Here is a 21,801-nt window from a genome sequence, read left to right on the forward strand (position 1 = left end):
GAGTACCCTACAAGAAGGAATGACAATCTTACTGTGACCAGGGTGCTATTGAGAGAGTGGATCCCTCGTTTCAGGATTCCAGTTCTGCTTGAATCTAATTGTGGCAGCCATTTAAAAAACAAGGTGATAGAACGTCTATGTGCAGCATTGCAGGTAGACTTGCGATTTAATTATAGCTACCATCTTAAGGCTTCAGGAATCAGTTAATGGGGACATTGAATCCCACCTTGCTAAAGAGAGCGCATTCACTTCTCTGAAATGGCATCACGCTCTCCCTTTGGTATCAATTTTGAGAAGTATACCGGGTCAGAGTACAGCCCTGTCCCCCCACAAGATCCTCCTGGGCAGAGCCATAAGGTTCCTTGCTATACCTGTGACTGCACTTGCTACTGTTACAGACGACATGGTTCTTGACTTCTGCAAAGACCTGGCTGTGTGGTGCATTCTGTCTCTTATCTGGTTGAATTAGTAACTCCAGTCATGAGGAAGGAGCAAAGCCATGATCTCAATCCTGGCAATTGGGTTTTGGTAAAGAAGCACATGAGGAAATTGAGCCTTGATCCAAGAAGGCATGGCCCCTGTGAGGTTATTCTGGTCACTAATGCCGCTATTAAATGTGGAGGTCTGCCGAACTAGATACATGCTTCCCACACCCAGAGAGTAAGACAAGCTGGAGAAAAGGTTGTGAAAGTCACTACTGATATACAAAGGTCAAACCAAGGGCAGCCAGAGGGAGAAGATGCCAAGTATGCTCAAGTTCCTCAAAGTCAGACCGAGGCAGATTTAGGGTCTGTGGTAAATGAGTCACAAACAGTCACAGATACCCCAAATGAAGGAGCTGTGAGCGCTGATTCTGAGACTGGAGATGGTGTGATGGGGGATATAGGAAATGAGGGGTGACCGAAGAGAGCTGACAGACAAGTTTATGTTTCAAGAGACCATATCCCAGAGGTCATCAACGAGGAAATAGAGATCAGTGAAGAAAGTGACAGCGACTGAACAGCAGATCAGAAGATCGAAGAGAGAGTGGGTGCCTAGTCAAAGGTACTCAGATCCTGAACGGACATACTTAACGGCGAGTGAAACTGATTTAAATAGATGATTTATGATGATGATCCCCTGACTGATTTTAACAAACCTCAGGCTGACAAGGTTGATTTTTGACTAACCTTGATTTTGATTATACTGAAGTCAACTGACAGTTCAGAATGACTGAACTTCCTAATTTCACTTTGAGACGACATTTAGAAACGAGACTCCAGTAAAAGAGTAGGGATATCATTTGAGAAGAAGATTGACATAGGGTTAGGGTCTGACATTTAAGCAACTGAACCTGAATTCATTCCAAAGAAGTCATCAGTTTTGGGAACATGTTATGAACAATTTATCAACAATTGCTTTTTTTAATTTGCTTTGATTCACACTTTTCTTTTCCTGATTCATGAGAAACCATGGTAACCCTCTCACAAAATAAGCATAGAGCAACAGAGGTCATTGTATCAATTATTGCTCTTTTTCCAATATGCTTACTAGTAAGTTTGAGTTCTGCTCCTGTGCAAGTTACCACTACAGCTAAACCTATTTCAGTAGCAAAGCAGCCTAGTATAGAGGAGAAATTCCTACACAAAGATTGTTCTGTGGGAAATGTCACTATTAATGTCTTTTTCAACCTTTTGAATGAGTATACTCTTGTAATGCACGAAAAGGACTGTTATTTATATACTCATCTCCCTTTATCTGTGCAGAAGTGATGACATACCACCATATTCCACTATCCTATTGTGGTATATAAATAAATAATACCGGATCTATTTTTGGATGAATGAATGAATAACAGATAGCTCAATAAAATAAGAGTCAAGATTCGAGGTAGTAGGAGTTTCTGCAGGTTTATTACAGCATAAGGACAGGATCAGGACAACCTGCATAGGATGACCCAGCAGCTGCTGGGGCTAGGTCTGGGATGAGCGCGCTAACTTTTAATAACAATGCATTGACTTATATACATAGCGCAAACACATAGCATTACATTGCAGTAGGCGTAGCAGTGGGTGGAGCAGAAGGCGTGACGCGTAGCAGTCGCGAAAGATAACAGTAAAAAGAGGTGTAACTGGGAGTATACATAGACATGTGATGCAAACGTAACAGAATATGTCATGAATGGGCGGAAACATAGGAGGGGGCTACCTAAGGAGCCGGGACCTCTAACCTAATGGTGCGCGAAAACTGGCAATGACGTGTTACTAGGAGAAGCTGGGGGCTACGAACTCTGTGCTAGGAGCAGAGACTAGAGTCTGGAGGGTCGGAGCGACATGTACCTAAACCCTATCTGGTATCTGATGTTTAGGGAACATGTTGATATAAACCAGAAGTCATGAGGGGAAAAGCTAACTTGATTCTAAGACTGGACCATGCATTATTCTACATGTAGTGCGTGATGAAGAATATTAAATGACCATTAATACAGTATTTCTCTAACGTGGAGACGAGAAGGCTAGACAATGACGGAAACTATTGATGCAGTTCAGTAGCTTAGGAATGCAGAAGAGGAGGACTGAACTGATAGCTGGAATCATAACATACTCTTGGCAGACTCAGAGGCAGAGCCGGGCTGCACCGGGCACTGCGAGGCAGGAAGTAAGTGAAGGGTCGAGGATACAGGTGGGGGCTGTATCGCTCCTCAGCGAGGCTTTCAGGAGACAGGAGCTGAATCTGTGGTCCGGGCCCTGTTGAGGCCTGGAAACGGGGACTTTATAATGGAATAACGTGCACACTGGGAAACGTGGCAACATAACTTTACATAGGCCTGATATTCGTAGTATTCACGAGGACTGGAAACTAACATACTAGAGGTGGACACAACTATAATTGCGTCAGTAATCAGACATGGGGAATAACATATGCATATTGGTCATGCACACATAACATATGATGGATGAAGCGTAGGGACACAGAACATGGCAAAATTTACTTTTCCACATTCCCTCCTTGTCACTACGTTTCCATCAGGAAACATCAATTTTCATGATACCATCTATCATTTCATACAGTACCATTTGTTCGTCTCGAATTGTCTTGGAACGGGATTTAGAACGGGGCTTGGGACTAGGAATACAAGAGGTAGCACACATGCTGCAAATCGCAGGGCCACATTGTATACAGAGGCAGCAGCTAAATATGATTGCTACTGCAATACCTAGAAAGGACAGGACTTTCCATCCCCATGCGGAAATTATATTCCAGAACCAACCGGACCATGTCCAGGTGCCTGGATCTTGGTGTAACAGATGGGCAATTTTATGGAGTCTGGCTATAGCTGAATAAACAGACGGCGCGTTATTTGGAATGAAAATGCAGCAACTAGATCCGATGACTCTACAGGCCCCGCCCCTATCGGCCAGTATGACGTCAAGGACGAGACGATTTTGCAAAACGACAAATCTCATAGCAGATTGTTCTTCGGTTAGGTTGCCTAGAGCAGAGGCAGTCTCATTTACTACAGCTTCAAGGGTTCTTGTTAACCTACGGATCAGTTTACTATTCTAGACAGGTCCTACAAAGAAGAAGAAACCTTTATTGAAATCTGTATACTGTTCTAGAGTAGTTTCAGTATAATCGACAATTGGGGACTCCCTTCTATGTCTAATGTGTACTAGATGTGTGTTTCTGTGATAATCAGATGGGGCTAGGAAAACAGGTGGCAGTAGGAAAGCAATGTAACAGGTTCCCTCCCAATCGAGGGGCAGACGGACATATGCGGTCTGACCACAAATAAAATAAGAATGACGTGAAGCTTTGAAAACAGATTTCCCACTGTCACTATACTTGACAACAGTAGTACATTCACTATGACCTATATGTACAGAACCATAACTACGGACACATAATTCGCCTTTGACTGGTAGTACTGAGATAGCAGGTAAGTCTGGAGTAGTATCAGACTGAACATTCAGGACCATAAAATTCGACGAATAATTACCTAAATTATATACTTCATTTTCTAGATCTAAACCTGTTCTGTGGGGGAAACCTTGCTTGTCTGAGAAACATGTACTGTTAAGAAAAGACATATCTGTTGAGGATGACGTTAACGTGGACCATGCTCCACACGAACCATTGTGTGAGAATGGATAAGGAAAGAGTGGCAGAACTCCCTTCGGTGTCTGAAAAGGGGGGAGTCGACCACACACCCAACAATTAGTGGCATTGCTGGTCTGGTGTGAGTAATGTAACATACGGATAAATGTGTTGTTACGCATAGCGAGGCGGTAAGAGAGTTCATGAGGAGGCAGATCACTAAACGTGTGCTCTACTGTAGCATTAGCAGACATATTTACATGAGGAACTGGACAATACAGATAGAACGCATAGCTGGTGCAGGAAATCATTATGCTGATGAATAATATGAAACTCAGAAAAACGATACATTGAAGTGAACTTCGACTGACTCTCTCACTATGGGGGTCTATTTTATACATGTCAGAAACAGTCTAACCGTTTCACCTAGGGGAGGACTTATACAATCAAACTGACTGACTTATTTTACTAGACCTGAGCTTTAACTTATACTCCTGTTGCGGAGTTTTCTCTAACAAGGGAGGGGTTGTAATAATGTCTTGTGCGGGACAGTCCTTTAAAACAATGTTCTGGCAATCCTTCAAATCCTGGGAAATGTTTTTAGAAACGGATTTCAGTCCTTTAAAAAGTTTTACATGAGAAAGGTGGATCCATCCTTTTCTGCCTTCTAACTTGACGGCTGTACGGGTGGTGAGGAGGACCTGACGTGGCTCTTTCCAACGTGGTTCCAGCGGACTTGATCTGTCGAAATTTCTGATCATCACCAAGGAGCCTGGAACGATCTCGTGCGGTGCCACCTCGGTATTGTCTGGAAATGCGGCAGCAACCTGTGAACGACATGAGTTGAGGGCAGACATCAAGGAAGCTAGGTAATCTGTCAGCATATTACATGAAACATCGGTAATACTTCGGGGTCTAGGAGTACCCCACATGTTAGGGGGGCGGCCGAATACGACCTCATACGGGGACAGACCTGATCTGGAATGTGCGACCATGCGCATATAAAATAAAGCGACTGGCAGAGCTATTAACCAGTCCACACCTTTGTCTTTACAGACTTTTGCAATGCGGATTTTCAGGGTCTGATTATGTCTCTCGACCAGACCGGCTGCTTCAGGATGGCGTACACAATGGAACTTCCACTGGTACCCTAACAGAAGGGAAACGTGCTTCATTAACTCTGAGGAGAATGGCTGACCGTTATCAGAATATACGACTCTAGGGAGTCCATATCTAGGGAAGAATTCACGAACCAACTGCTTGGCAGTGGTCGCGGCTGTGTAATCGGGAACTGGATATGCTTCTGTCCACCTGGACAAAGCGCATACAACTACAAGGACATACTTGAAACCTCGACTTCGCTCCATCTGAATATAATCCATCTGGAGGACCTCAAAAGGGTGGTCAGGGGGCTGGAAACCACCTTGTTCCACCGGGACACTTTTACCTGGATTAAACTGACAACATATCATACAGGTGCGGACTTTCTGCTTGGCTGCAGCTCGTAAATGCTTGTTGAACCAAATGTTCTGGATACTGTCTAACATAGCTTTTTCTCCTAAATGTGCTGGACTATGTGCGGTGTTGATAATGACTTGAACCATAGAGTCGGGGAGAAACCATGTGGCTCTACCCTTCGTTAACCATCCTTGATCTGTCTGGACCCCTCCTTGTTCAGACCATTTCTTGATTTCAGAGGGAGTAGCATGTAACTGGATATCTATGACATCTTGTGTAGGGTCCTTAACTGTCATGCAGGTAGTCAGATCTGGAGTATGTGTCTGATTAACTGGAATGTCTGGAGTCTGTGCTGTAAGCTTGGCTGTGCGATCTGCTAGATCGTTACCTTGGGAAATAATGTCTGTAACTTTCGTATGTGCTTTACATTTCATGATAGCAATGGATGTCGGTAAATGTATGGCATCTAACAGGGCTTGAATAAGGAGACCATGCTGAATCTTGGTTCCATGAGAAGTCATGAAACCTCTCTCCTGCCAGAGCACTCCGAAGTCGTGTACAACTCCGAATGCATAACGTGAATCTGTGTAAACATTAACTTTCAGGTTCTTGGCATGTATACAGGCTTGTGTCAGAGCGACTAGCTCTGCTGCTTGAGCGGACAGGGTATCAATACGGTGTGTTTCAATAACTTCAGTGTCAGTAGTTACTGCATACGCGGCGACTAGTTCTCCTGTACTAGTTCTCATACATGAACCATCCACATAAAGTGTCAGGTCAGGATCTGGTAACGGAATGTCTGTCAGGTCTTGTCTTGGCTTTGTCGTAATATTAATTACTTCCACACAATCATGTGGGTCTGGATTTGAACTAACTGATGGTAAGAGTGTAGCAGGATTCAGGACGTTGCAGCGTCTAATATCTATGTGTGGCTGGAACAGTGTCAATTCATAACCTGTTAAACGTGCAATTGTCAAGTGCTGTGTTTGTGTTCGGTTTAAAAGAACTTCTACTGAATGTGGGACTTGTACTGTCAGGGAGTGTCCTAAAACTATGGAATCACTTTGTCTGATAGCTAGTGCTGTGGCTGCAACTGACTTGAGGCACGCAGGCAACGCCTGGGCGACTGGATCTAATGTGCTCGAAAAATAAGCACAGGGCTTGTATTGTCCTGCTTGATCTTGTGTGAGAACAGATAATGCTGTACCTTCACGTTCAGTAACGAAAAGTGTAAAAGGCTTACTGTAGTTCGGTGTAGCTAGAACTGGAGCTTGACATAGGGCTTTCTTTAACTCGTTGAAACTAAGTGTATGGTCAGATGTCCAAGGGAGGACAGTCGATACGGCTGCCTCCTGTGTCGTTAACTGTATCAGTGGCTTGGCTAGAAATGCATACTGGGGAATCCATTGTCTACAATAAGAAGTAAGGCCGATAAAGGCACGTACCTCCTTCTGGGTTCTGGGCTGGGGAAGACTCGCTATTAACTGGATACGGTCGGGTGTCAACTGCCTACCCCTCTTGGACAGCAAGTGTCCTAAGTATACCACTTGCTGGACACAGAATTGAAGCTTCGAAGGTGACACCTTGTGCCCCATCTCGGCAAGGAAATACAGAACTGTAAGTGATGCTCGCTCGCAGGCACGTTCAGAACGGGCTGTGATCAGTAGATCATCGACATACTGGAGCAGGGCAGTGTCAGTTGGCATGTGAATGTTGTCTAGTTGTCTCTTGAGTGCTTGACTGTAAATACTAGGGCTTTCTGTGAAACCTTGAGGAGCGCGTGTAAACATATAGCTCCTTCCATTTAAACAAAATCCGAAAAGAAACTGGCTGTCTGGATGAATCGGAACACTAAAAAATGCATTCTTGAGGTCTATGACAGTGAAAAACATGGCTTCGGAATCAATGGCTGTTAACAGGGAAGAGATGTCTGGGACAACTGGGTACTGCGGAATAATACATTTATTAAGCTCTCGTAAATCAATCACTAATCGATATACTGGGGGTGCATTCGGATCAGTACGTTTCATGACTGGAATGATCGGAGAATTACATACATTGGAGTCAGTTTCTACAACTACTCCTTGAGCCATGAGCTCGTCAATAATTTTGGATAAGGCTGCTACAGCCTCAGGTGGCAATCTGTACTGTCTGATTCGGGGTAACACTACACCTGGTTTGAGAGTCACACGATGGGGTGTGATTTGCATGTAACCTACATCAGTTGGACCTTGCGCCCATAAATGCTGCGGAACATTAGACAATCTTGAATCAAAATCTCGTAATACATAGTGACCCTTAAAGTCACGTAGGAACAGACGTATTCCCTCTGGGGAACAGCAAATAACTGCACCTAATTCTTTCAGTGTCTTAATGCCTAATAGGTTTTCTGGACATGACTTAGTAAGTAACAGATCAGTAGTACGGGACAATGGACCTACTTCTAGAGTGACTGGCTTTGATATCTCATTAACTATTGGCTTTCCTGAAAATCCAAGGGAAAAATTTCTTGAGCCTGAGAGCGGAGCCCCTGGAACTTCGGCATGATTAATTGTGGTCCTACTTGCCCCTGTATCGATCAAAAACTTTCTATCTTTCCCTAATACTTGACTGTGAACATAGGGACCTTCTTGATCTACAGGTATCTCGATGAGAGGCAAGCCTACCTCCCTCTCTAGGCTGTTTCATGAATATGACTGGTACTCTGGATACTCAGACTGCGCATACTGGTACATCTGTGATGTAACATGCTGTGTTGCAGCGATAGGCTGCGGTACTGTAACTGTCTGTTGTGCATTCTGTGACTGAGGAATCTGTGAAACTTGTTCTTGTCTAGGCGGACGTGGTCTTTCTTTAGTCTTACCAGTAGCTATGTTATGTTTCAGAACTGCACACTCGTTTATAAAATGACCTGGCTGTTTACAATAATTGCAGTTCCCTTTAACGGGAGCTGCAGGATGACTGGCTTGATTCGGACCCCTCTTCTGACTGTCTTGAGGAACTGTTTGTGCAACTAGCACTTTCATTTTCGTGTCTTTCATACGTTTTCTTTCGTGTTCTTGCTCTTCTCTGATTCTATTCTGGTGGTACTGGAGCATCTGGAGCATCTGGGACGGAGTATTAGCTTGCCAGGTGCTTTCGACTTTCAAAACTCGATTTTTAATTTGTGGACTTGAATTCTCGACTAATTTGGTAACGAAAAGATGAGGGTATGACTCACTACTTGTCTTGAGACCACTATTAATACTGAAACATTTCTCAAATCTAGAATAAAAATCACTAATATCTTCATCTTGTTTCTGTTTACAGGCTGAGATTGCATCCCAGTCTTCTTTTCTCGTTGTCAATAATCTGGGTAAAACTTGAATCAGTAATTCTGGTAATTCTTTACATTTATCTCCAAGACCGGTACCTGGTACTCGTGCCTTGTCTTCAGCTTCTAGAGCTGTCCAATCGATCTTTTTCTCTCCCACCTCCCATTCTTTTTCTTTTAACTTTTCATATACCCCTGCGGGTAACAGGACCTTTAACATTTTAATGATATCTGGGTAAGTGTATTCTCCCATACGGAGCATGTCTTTTAATTCTCTATGGAACCCTGCTGGATCTTTGTCATGACAAGGAATTAATTTCTTCATTTCAAGGAGTTCCATCTTTGATATTGGAGTGTATACAAACACTCGTTGCATTACGCCACCCGCCCCTTGGACTGGGTGGACTTCTCGTAACGGATTCTGTCTGTCTATGTAGAATGGTTTACTTTCTGGGGGTGAGACATGAACAAAATGCGGGTTCAGGAACGTTCTATATTTGTGGCGCTGTTCTAGAATGACACTAATTAAATCGGTACCTAGACCTCTCCATCTATACTGGAGTAACTCGTTCAGGATGTCATGCAACGGACCTGGATCAGAATGTTGACCCTCATACAGAGTAATGAGGTGCTGGATCATATACATACCCACCAGTCGTTGCTCGGCTGGGGGCAGTTTCAGAAACATTTGTGCCACTATTTCGTCTGGAAAAGTGGTAGAATCAGTAATCCATCGGACTGCTGATCGGGCTAGTTCTTGTTCATGCATAGTACTTAATTCACTGTACCCGACTCGTGATTTCAGAATGTGATCGGTAGCTTGAAATACTTGTTCTAGAGATCCTTGTTCTGGTGCTTGATGATGAAAAATAGACTTGGGTTCTAGGCGTAAATGGCGATCTGGAAATCTGGATTTTCCTACATACGCTATTCTGGCGGGATTCTCGTTCTCTTCCTCTTCAGGATCAGAGATACTTTCTTTCTCGCTTACTTGTGCTGCTTTACGCTGTTCGTGTAACCTTATTATTTCTTTACGAATTTTCTTGTACATACTCTCCATGGCACCGACGGTCTTGTGCTTACCCTCGGCTATATTATCACTCCACCTTGTCAGGATTCTCATTTCGGCGGGATCTTTAGACGGATAATCTTGTTCTCTTATTAGACAATTGATCAGGAACTTTAATATCATGAGCTGAATCTCGGCTTTCCTTTGAGACATAATCTCGCCAATACTTTCTGGATCATCCCCTGTACGGATGAAACGATATATTCTGTCTAGATCTTCTTTCATATTCGGTAAGGTGACTAGATACTCGGTCACTCTCCTTACACGTACGGAATATAAAACCATATTATACTCGCCTGGAACTGGATCATAAACACATTCGTTAAGGGCTTGCCTGATTTCTGTGACAGACTTATTACTTTTAGGAGTACGCTGTGATGCTTGAGCATGTAATTCGAGTGCTGATAAACGCTTGTGTGGCGGCGGGGTTTGAGGGAGACCTCCTCCCGCGGCCCCTAAACTGGAATCGTCGACTGACATTCTTCGTCCTGGCAGAGTCGGTAATTGTAACGTGGGCTGGACTTGTATGGCAGACTGGACCGGGGGAGCTGTTAAGGGCACCCCGGTGTCTGGAGGAGCGGGAAGTACCTGATTTGCAGGGACTGGCGGAGCGCGAACAGGATTTGCATATTCGGGGACTGTGTCGTCCAAATAGGACGAAATAAAAATATCAGCTGCGGTCTGTTTGTGACGTAGCTTGGTCGGAACTAATGGCGGCGGGAAATTACTGGATGCCTCTGGGGTCGCTTTTGGCACACCTTCGGCAAGGAGAGGATACATACCCTTAATGAGGGCATGCCTCTGTCTGTCTGACTGTTCGGTTTTGACTTGTTCACCTATCTCGATTAATTCTCTTTCTTGGGCTCGTTCCTGGGATTCTCTACTTAACTCTGACTTTCTGACTTCCTTTTCCGTTCTTCTGTGCGCTTCTTTCCGCCATAACTCGATGGCATCTTTCTGTGACTGTCTGGCTTTCTTTTTCCATAATGCTTCTTCTACTCGCATGATACATTCGGCATCCCATGTACCCGATACGGGCCATCTATACTTTTCTTCTAACTGTTTGGTATACTCTACCCATAAATCTAGATACATTATGGCGCTTATGCCATGTTTCTGATACATAAAATGACCTGGACTGTCCCTAGGCGGGACAGGAACCGCTTCCTCTAACAGACCCTTTCTAGTTTTTAACTGACGTAATCTTGAAAAGAGCGGCATTGTAAACTTGAATCGGAACACAATACAATACACGAAGAACAATAACAATTGGGAAAACAATTCAGGCATACCACGACATTGGAATTACATTAAACAGTATCATAACATAACAGTTCGAACAGAATATTACCTGAAAATACTGAAAACAGAAACAGAACAGATTTTCTCGAGAACGGAACAGACTAGAGTTACTGGATGCACTGCTGTAACAGTACGGAACATACCGGTCCCACAAAGGGACGCATCAAGACCCGTATCCACCTAGGTGAACACTTCGTTTGTGAGTCTGGGCACCACCAACCCACGGACCAGGAGTCAATTTAGATTGGTCCTGTCTAGATACTACCCCAGCAATGGTACTCACCGGGCAGCACGGAACGGAAAGCCTCGGACGGGACTGGACTGCTACGACGACGAACTTCGGACTTCGGACTTCAGTTACGGGTGGGCCTCCGGATACCTCGGACCTTGGACTCTCGGCTTGGGCTCTGGTCGGGACTCGCCGCGTTCCTCCACCGTCTCGTTCGGATGCTGGACCGCCTCCTCCGTCTCCTCCGTGGGCCTGAGGGATACTTGAAGCAGAAATATCTGCACGTGGCCGGTATAGTTCCGTCACGGCTGCAGAGGGTCAGGGGGTCGGCGTGGCTTCACCGACGCGTGGGGAAAGGGCAAGTCCCTATTCGGGCGCCATTATGTGGTATATAAATAAATAATACCGGATCTATTTTTGGATGAATGAATGAATAACAGATAGCTCAATAAAATAAGAGTCAAGATTCGAGGTAGTAGGAGTTTCTGCAGGTTTATTACAGCATAAGGACAGGATCAGGACAACCTGCATAGGATGACCCAGCAGCTGCTGGGGCTAGGTCTGGGATGAGCGCGCTAACTTTTAATAACAATGCATTGACTTATATACATAGCGCAAACACATAGCATTACATTGCAGTAGGCGTAGCAGTGGGTGGAGCAGAAGGCGTGACGCGTAGCAGTCGCGAAAGATAACAGTAAAAAGAGGTGTAACTGGGAGTATACATAGACATGTGATGCAAACGTAACAGAATATGTCATGAATGGGCGGAAACATAGGAGGGGGCTACCTAAGGAGCCGGGACCTCTAACCTAATGGTGCGCGAAAACTGGCAATGACGTGTTACTAGGAGAAGCTGGGGGCTACGAACTCTGTGCTAGGAGCAGAGACTAGAGTCTGGAGGGTCGGAGCGACATGTACCTAAACCCTATCTGGTATCTGATGTTTAGGGAACATGTTGATATAAACCAGAAGTCATGAGGGGAAAAGCTAACTTGATTCTAAGACTGGACCATGCATTATTCTACATGTAGTGCGTGATGAAGAATATTAAATGACCATTAATACAGTATTTCTCTAACGTGGAGACGAGAAGGCTAGACAATGACGGAAACTATTGATGCAGTTCAGTAGCTTAGGAATGCAGAAGAGGAGGACTGAACTGATAGCTGGAATCATAACATACTCTTGGCAGACTCAGAGGCAGAGCCGGGCTGCACCGGGCACTGCGAGGCAGGAAGTAAGTGAAGGGTCGAGGATACAGGTGGGGGCTGTATCGCTCCTCAGCGAGGCTTTCAGGAGACAGGAGCTGAATCTGTGGTCCGGGCCCTGTTGAGGCCTGGAAACGGGGACTTTATAATGGAATAACGTGCACACTGGGAAACGTGGCAACATAACTTTACATAGGCCTGATATTCGTAGTATTCACGAGGACTGGAAACTAACATACTAGAGGTGGACACAACTATAATTGCGTCAGTAATCAGACATGGGGAATAACATATGCATATTGGTCATGCACACATAACATATGATGGATGAAGCGTAGGGACACAGAACATGGCAAAATTTACTTTTCCACACTATGGCATTACCTGTAGTTTAATTTTACGCCTGTTGTATCATCAAGGACGGTATGCATATTACTTCTCATACTACAATACTACAATATATTTCCCCGAGGTGCCCATGCTCAAGCATTTAAATCCTCATGCTGAATAGCTACTGTATGGCATTTCTTCAAACCTTTAACTAAACGTGACTCTACTTGAGCTCATGGATAGAATCTAACTTGAAAGTTGAGTCAGGTTGACAAAGATTTCATTGATGATTTGGAGCATAAAACATAACATGTGTATTTGTAAACTGAACTTTCACCCCAAAGGGTATCCTGGCTTTGAATAACAGATGTTTATTGTTACCCAAGTCCATGGCAGTCATTTTATCGACCTCAGAAGGAAGAAATGCTGAGCGGGCCCGCCAGATTTCGAACCTGTGACCGCGAGGCCGAATACAGGCACCTACAGTGGACGCATTAGTCCACTAAGTCACCAGACCGTTTTTCTTTGGCTGACAAAAGGTAAAAGATTGAAATGAAGGCAAAGAAGCAGGCAAGGAATCATAGCAGGTTTGGAGTAAGGAAAAAGAGGTGTTGGACTTGGCCCTTTTCCCTGAAATTTTTCGCTTTTCACCCCCCATTAGAGGATATCTCCACCATGGTAGAGGAATGTATAGGCCATGTGTGGTGCGAGATGCCATAATATATGCTGGGCAATGGCGTGCACAGACTGACTTTCATTGTTTAAACATGTCACTTTTAAAATGGACGCCATTTCTGTGTGCCTGCCTGTGCTGGGGTTGCCAGTGTAGTTATTTGTTTCCCAGTACCCATAGCTTTTGGAGGGAAACCTGGCAGAAAGGGTGCTGGACTCCTCCCCTTAGACCAGTTAGAACCAGTTTCACCAGACACTTCTAGAAGCTTCTGGCACTGTCTGGTAGGTGGGGTGAGGGGCGTATAAATAGCGGGGCTGTGCCACCATGTGCTCAGTCAGAGCGTGGATCTGAACGTGAGGGGACCTAGTGCCAGGAGGTACTGCTGCATGGGCCTGTGTGCTGGCCTCTGAGCCAATCTGTACCCCTCTGCTGTCCACAGGGCCAGTGAGAGCCTTTGCTGGAGTGAAGACTGCTGTGTCAGGAGGACTGCCACTTTATGGGAGATGACTGCTTCTACAAGCTGCTGTCTTGTACTGATGAGTGCCTACTGTCTGCTGATCTTGCCCAGCCTGGCCTTCCTGCTCTGCTGCCCTAGCACCTCATGTTTGCTATACTTTGACTGCCTGCACTCCAAGGAGGTGAGGAGTGTGGGCGCTACTCCCATGGGTGGGACCCCGGGAACTGTGAGTCACCTAGCACCTGGTGAGCGCCATATTTGAAGTGATTGTGCTGCTCTGCCTGCACTCTAGCACCTGGTGGGCACTGTTTTCCTGATTACCAGAAGAGGTACACTATCTTCTGTCCCTGAAGCTTCTAGTAGGACCTAGTGCCTCGCAAGCGCTATATTCAAGGTGCCAGGGGAAGAGGAGCTGATGCCTGCAGCGCTGTGCTGTCAAAGCACTATATTTCAATTCCCCTGCATGTGGGCTGCTTTGGGGTGCTGCCAGAGTGCCATATTTGCATGGACTGTGCTCTGCTTTCTGCCAAGGCGCTACAACTGTGCCCAGGAGAAGAGGAGCAGACGTCTGCAGCACCGGGATTCAAAAGCGATACGAGGGAATCCCAGCATGTGGTATTCCCCCCTGCCTGCATGGTTGACAGTGGGCAGCTGCAACGTATTGGAAGGGCATTGTTCTCCTCAGGAGAAGAGAGAGAGGAGTGAGAGCTTTTGCTGTTTTTGCAGCCAGCCCTAACTTAGGGCATGTAAGCCCCGGAGAGAGGCCAGTTGGCCTGGGGCCAGTTTCAGAGTGTTGTGCCCCCGATTGGGGCGAACTGTGTTTATGCTGGCGAGGCCTATTGCGCCATATGATTTCTTGCATGATATTGTTGCATAATGCATTTGTACCTAGGATGATACCTAATGCTTTTCCCTACGGTTTGAAGTGCTGATTTTGGGCCATTGGTAACTTGAGAGCTCCCGAGTAGGGGCTCCGCAGGCGCAGTAGCGCCAGAAGCGAATCTGCAACCTTGGGGCAGCTATTCCAGGTGTATTTACATAAAGTATACTGTTAATGTTGCTTATGCCTAATGCATGTGGGTATAGCGCTAATGGTTTCTTTCCCCCCTAATGCTTACAGGCTGTTTGGGGGTTACTAGGGATGCACCATTATGCTAATGTTCTGTCCTAATGTGCGAAATGATGAAATGCCTCATGTGTATGCCCCATTCTAATATGATTAGGCCCCATGTCCCCCAGGAGGTGCTTTATGCACCTGCTAATGCCTAAGGTGATGTTGCCTAGCATTTTTACCCTAATGAGAATGCTTCATGCCTACTATGTATATGCCCACAGGTTGATGCCTAATGCTTTTCCCGCCTAATAGGTTATTCATATTCATACTGTTTGTATGCCTAATGCATTAATGCTGGCAATGTTTTTACCCTAATGCTACCTTGTTGGGTTCCTGCATAATGTGCCTAATCTAAGGTGATTTAATGCTCCCATGGTTTAGGCCCCATCTGAGTTTGGTGTGCCTAAAGATATGCAGAATATGCTCACCCGTTATACCTAATGCATTCGGGTTTTCAGGTCCACTGTGATGGAAGCCTAAGGTGTTGATTCAGGCTTTATGCTTGACCACTGTGTGTTTTATGCCTAGGGCTAATGGTTTATTTTCCCCTAAGGCTGCAATGCTGATGTTCTGCATACTATGCCTAGCCTGAGGTTCCCATTCCAGGCTACGGCAACGATGATTTATGCCTGAAGTTATGCATAATGTGTTTTCATGATTAATGCCTTTATGCTACTGTTTTTCCCTAATGCCTACGTGGCTGGTTTCATGTTTAGGCCTACCTTGACAAATGCCTAAAGTGATTTATGCCAAGTGCATGTCTACTCACCAGTAGGTACGGCCGGTGAGACGTTATTGCTTATGGACTTTCAGTTATCCTTGGACTTGTGATGGTTCTGGCAGCAGCCCGATTGGCGCTGCCCTTTATATAGTCCCCCTGTGATTTATTCCCCGGTGCCGGCTGGCACAGTTTATCTGCACCTGTGATTCCGTTCTGATGTGTTTATTTTACAATACACATACTGTTTTTCTCCTAACCTGGTGTGGAGTCTCTTTTTGTAGTGTGCCTTTTGTGTCACCTGTGTGTTCTGCTCGGATGCTTTACACATTTCCTCCGGAGTTTGGCCCGCCCGCTCAGCACCACGCTACCCGTTTCTAACAAGAGGGTTATAGAGAAATGGGTGTACAACCATCGTTGACCTTAGACTGGGAGAAAGAGGGAACGTTCTGTTTTACAAGGCAGAAGGGGATTGTCCTAATGTAAATAATGATGTGATGGAGTGAGTTTCCTTATAGGGTTCAACTTTTAGATTTTTCTGAGTTTGTCTTTACTGTAGATGACCCTTTTATTCCTGGTGTTAATTACATATGTGGAACGTGTGCTTACTTTAAGTTTCCTAAGAATTGATGGGGGAGCTACTATTGAGGTTCAGTGTTTCCTAAGGTGCAAAGCAAAAGGGGTGGGAATTCAAGGAGTTATGCTTCCAGGGAGAGTTACGCATAGTGCTTCGCAAGTAGTGGGGGATATCTTTAGAGTTATGATTCCCTCTGTAGGTGTAGCTTTGAATGATGTAAAGATTAGAAAGTGATCTACTTCAGTGGATGCATTTGCAACCAGTACATCAGGTGTGCTTTTGGCTGTCAACACTGAACCAGTTGCCATTAGAGCAAAGGTTATTCAGTATAGGGCTGCTTTAGATATTTTGCTCACAAAGAATGGCATAGTTTGTAAGATGCTTCACGTTTAACGGTGCTCCACTTATGGCTCTGACAAGAGCCAGGATATTATCAAGTATGTGAGGAACTTCACAGAGGTGTTGAAGGATTTGAAAGAACTGGAAGCAACAGGTGCCTGGGAGGCATTTGGGAAGGGATTTCTCCAATCATTTAGTAAGTTTGACAATGGGTGTTTAGGAACTACTTTGAGACACATCTTGATTTTTGCAGGCTGTATCATTTATTTGTTCTTGATGGTGAAGTGATTTAAGCTGATGAAAAGAGAGTAAGTCTCAGGTGCGAAAGGGGAAAATAAGACAGCTGATAGCAAGGGAGTGAAACGTAAGAAGAAAGATGTGGAGATAAAGAGATGTAGTGGTATCTGTATGATGAGTTGAAGGAGGTAGAGGAATCTAGATGCAAGCAGCAGCGGACAGTAAACAAGTTCCATAAGTGTCTTAAGGGAGAAATGGTGGGAGATTTCTGTGATGGCTTCCGGAGGGATCGGCGGTAATTAATGATGCAACATGATTTTGACTATTTGCACTTCAATAACATGTTAACCCGTAACCAGCATTAAATTCAGCTTACATGATTTGCACATGAGTTTTTCATTATGTGCTCAAGTTATATCACTTATTAGATTTGCGTTACTCAGATTTAGATTTAGAATTAACCGGATACATATATTTGATTCAACTTTATTCAGCCGATGTGCATTGAAGTTAGAGTGAGTTGATCTAGGTGCTCCTTATCATTTTTTATACAAACTTTGCATTTCTGCTTGCTGTTCATAAAATGTTCAGTTTCATATACCAAGGCTACCGTCCGCTAAATTAAAAATGCTACTCTTTCCTAGTTTACATTTTGAATGTGTAGTGTAGTGATTAGTTGGTTTGGACCGAAACCTTAACACCAGCAGTGGAATAGAATACAGAGCAGTTGGTACTCCTTTGTGTGATATCAAGAAGGGCATGGTGGGAGAGAGACTTGAGATTGTAATATTCCATGAGAAGGAGAGCAATACCAGAAAGGAGAGAACTCTGGATTTTGATTGGTCATTGCTTGGTGGGAACTGAACACTGTAATTTTTAACTGGGACTTTTACCTGGTCCCATTTTTCAATGCTATATTTGCAGACACCAACTTCTTCTAAAACGTTTTGAACTGCCTACAATCTTAGCATAGAATTAGGGTCTTTCCGTTATAGAAGCAAGTCTATGCTTCATCTTGCACATGATGGTTGTGATATTTTATACCTTTATATTAATTTTTGGACTGTTTATGTTATTAATTGTATTACTTGGATTATATTCATGGCTGCTGAATCTAGGAAAGCAACGGTTTTACTGAATTGAATACATTTAAGATGTAACGTTACTAATCTGTATAATAAACTATCCTAGTTTACAATTTACTCCTCTCTATCATTATTTGTGAGGCAAAATCTGCTTCACTGTCTATGAAATGTTAACAAATTTGTGATGTGAGCCACAGTTTGAGACAAGAACCCCAGGGTGGAGAAAGCAAAGTTTGAAGATTGTGCCAAGATTAGCGAGGCGCAGACACCATCCCTTATCTTATCTAATATCACTATAACTATTGTACTTAATTTCTTTGGTGAGCAGCATCTTTTTGGTTGTTGCCTAGGCAAAACAGCACTGGGATGAATAAAAACGTTCCACAAAGTCAACCCGCCACCAGTGTGGGTCGGCTGGGGATGTCTCAACTCTGATTAGTGTCCAAAACATGAATTCAAACCAAGTGCAGCTTTAAACAATCATTACAAAAATGTAGTTTTGTATACTGCACACATTTGAGGAATCACAGGCCAGAAGATGGTACAGCTGGCTGATTGGCAGTGACAGTGGATATCTAAAAAGAAATAGAGTGGGTATTACTGTAGCAGTATGTGTCTTTCAAAAGAAGATATATTTCTTGTTGCCATTGTAGCTAATAATTAAGGTACTTGTCTTTAATGCAGTGCTTAATTTGTGTGGGTGGTTTTCGGTGCTGGCACCAGCACTTAATTGTCAACACCACTACTTGTGACAGTCTGCCACAAGGTGGTGCTGTCTGACTAATTTTTAGATAACCACAACAACACTCAGGGTCCGATTCATAAAAGTAATCTGAGACAAAATCCTAACTTTACAACTTTCGGTATTCACAATAGGAATTTAGGAGTTAAACTTAAGTTATGATTTTGTCTTAAGTTTGTCTTAAGTTTTGGTCTTAAGACAAAATCCTAACTTAAGTTAAACTCTTAAATTAAACTTAAGTTAGGATTTTGTCTTAAAACCAAAACTTAAGACAAAATCCTAACTTAACTACTCCTAACTGCCTTTTGTGAATACCGAAAGTCATACAATGACTTTTACCTGCCTCCCATGTCATTCTGATAGGTTTGGAGTCCTGAAATAGTCCGAATTATTACACTTTTAGGAGTGCGAAGGTTAGAAGTTGTGTTGTTACTGTCACTGGCAGCATGGCAGGTGTAATGTGGGCTGCAAGCTGCAGTGGCCTCCTGATCTGAGCCCTGGCACTTATTTTTTTTTACAAATTAAGCACTGCTCTAAATAATTCTCGCCATGAGTCAAGGTGACATGGTGTGTACAGTAGTGCTGTTTGTACCATGGACATACATATGTATGTGTGAGTATAATATATGTTGGCAATGTCACTACCTACCGATATCTAGTCACCAATCATCCCCTCTCCACATGTAGTGGGTACAGATAACATAGAGAGGTCAGGAACTGATCCAAATAGCCTTCACAGAAAGCTACTGGAGAAACATGAAAGCCAAGTTGTAGAAGTGTATAATATATAAGGCCATGCTCAGCATTTGCGATTACACCGAGAAATGGAATAGACATTTCTAAACCAATTTCCAACAGTATATGTTACACATATTTTGAATTACCGTAGGAAATGTGTGTGATTATTTCAGTACACATTACCCACATTGACAGGAATGTAGCTGTAATAGAGAGCAAAGGCATTGACAGTTTGCATTTCTTTTTCACTTTCAGCAGACCAAGGATATGGTCTCCAGCCATGGGTCATAGCCTCAATTGCACATCCACGGGCTGAGCCAGAGAGAAACTACCATCAGGCACACATCAAGCAACATTGTAGAGAGAACCTCCGGTCTACTCAAGGCCAGTTTCAGATGTTTGGACATGTCAGGGGGAGATTGCTCTATGCTGTGCACGATGGTACTTATATGTGCCATGCCACACAGTATCTGTGTCTAGACAAATGTCCCTTGGGGCAGGGACCATCAACCGCAGGACCCAATGGAGGATGAGGATGGTGGAGATATCTAGAATACGTGGCTGGGAATTGGTGATGCACACACATTTTGCAACATTTCTTTGCATGAAGCACATGTACGGTAATGGAGCATGAGCAAACATAACAGGAAGATTCAACATGCAAATAAATGCTTGAATACATTATTTGTCTTTGAGTTTATGTCACAGTCCCTTTAAACATCAACTCACCCACATTTGTCAACTAGACTGGGGCCTCAAAATGTAACAATCATGTCATCAGACCTAGTGAGCCATGCCTCACATCTATCAATTGCACGTGTACAGACATGCTACACGTAGCAGATCGCATTACAGGGACATGCCAGGCATTTCACTTTCCATTTCAAATCATCAGAGATAATGAATGGCAGTTGTCATAGACAAAGGCGTAGTGTCATGTGAACCTGTAAAAGCTGTCACTTGTAAAGAACGCATACATGGATGTGTAGCTTTCCACAATACACAGGACATGGGCTATTTACTGGCTATGTTGTCACATATACCACATCAAGTTACAGAAGATAAAGGACACATTTGCTATGCTTTGCACAGCAATGCAATCAGAAACAAAGGCCTGTAAAATTAAAATATGAGCAGTTGACATAGTTCAGTCAGTAAAAAGCCGGAGCAGTATAACTTTGGGTAGGTTACATGCAAACATCAGAACACTTGAAGAATCCTGAGAGGCCAAGAGCAGGATTACACTTTGATAAAAAGGCAGAGAAAACTGTATGTCCATACACAAAAACTCATTGCACATGGTTCAAAGAAGGGATTTTGATATGAAGTTTCCTCTACATGGCGAGAGTTGTGTCCCTCTTACCTGAGTGTACAAGTGCATAGCAGAGCGGATCACACATGTTGTATACACCCAAAAGCGAAATGTAAGTTGAGTGTGTCCTACTACATATGCCTGTGTCAGGGAATGCAGTATCCTTGAAATAGGAGAACACACAAAGGCTCACCCTCATAGGTACTGCTACTAACGTTGACAGGAGTAAGACAGATATAATGTGTGTATAGCAGCATCTTGTAAAATGAACATCACAAGTTAAATTGACCACTGAACCATGTTTAACTGCAGTGATGACTACTGCTCACTCATCTGCCTCAAATGTCTGTTGCTGTGTGACACACTCATCCTAGACCTACTTCATGTTTCAGAAATATGTGTGCATGATAACACAATGCTCCAAATGTGTGAGCCAGTACAACACATACACAACAGAAAGCCTGGAATATGTAACAGTGTGAACATGCAGAGACTGTGTATGCTGCAACACTGTGTTCAGCTAAAGAACCTCTGCCACAGTCTAAAATGAGCGTTGTACCAAACAATGTGCGATGACTGAGTGTGTATCCTGCAATACATGACTGTCATGCCCTCACCTGCTCTCAACTGGGGAGATGATACTGGAGCCCATTCTGGATCTCCTATCCCTCTCACCTCCGCACAGCATTAATGATCAAGAAATCCTTAGATCCCACACTACCCCTGGGGGAATGGGATTTGAGATAAAAATAGGAAAAAACAGACTTGCCATACTTGGTCTGCCCTGCCGCTGTGCAACACTGTGTAACAGGGCTTGTTG

This window comes from Lissotriton helveticus, chromosome 8, assembly GCF_964261635.1.
Source record: "Lissotriton helveticus chromosome 8, aLisHel1.1, whole genome shotgun sequence".
Classification (NCBI taxonomy): domain Eukaryota; kingdom Metazoa; phylum Chordata; class Amphibia; order Caudata; family Salamandridae; genus Lissotriton; species Lissotriton helveticus.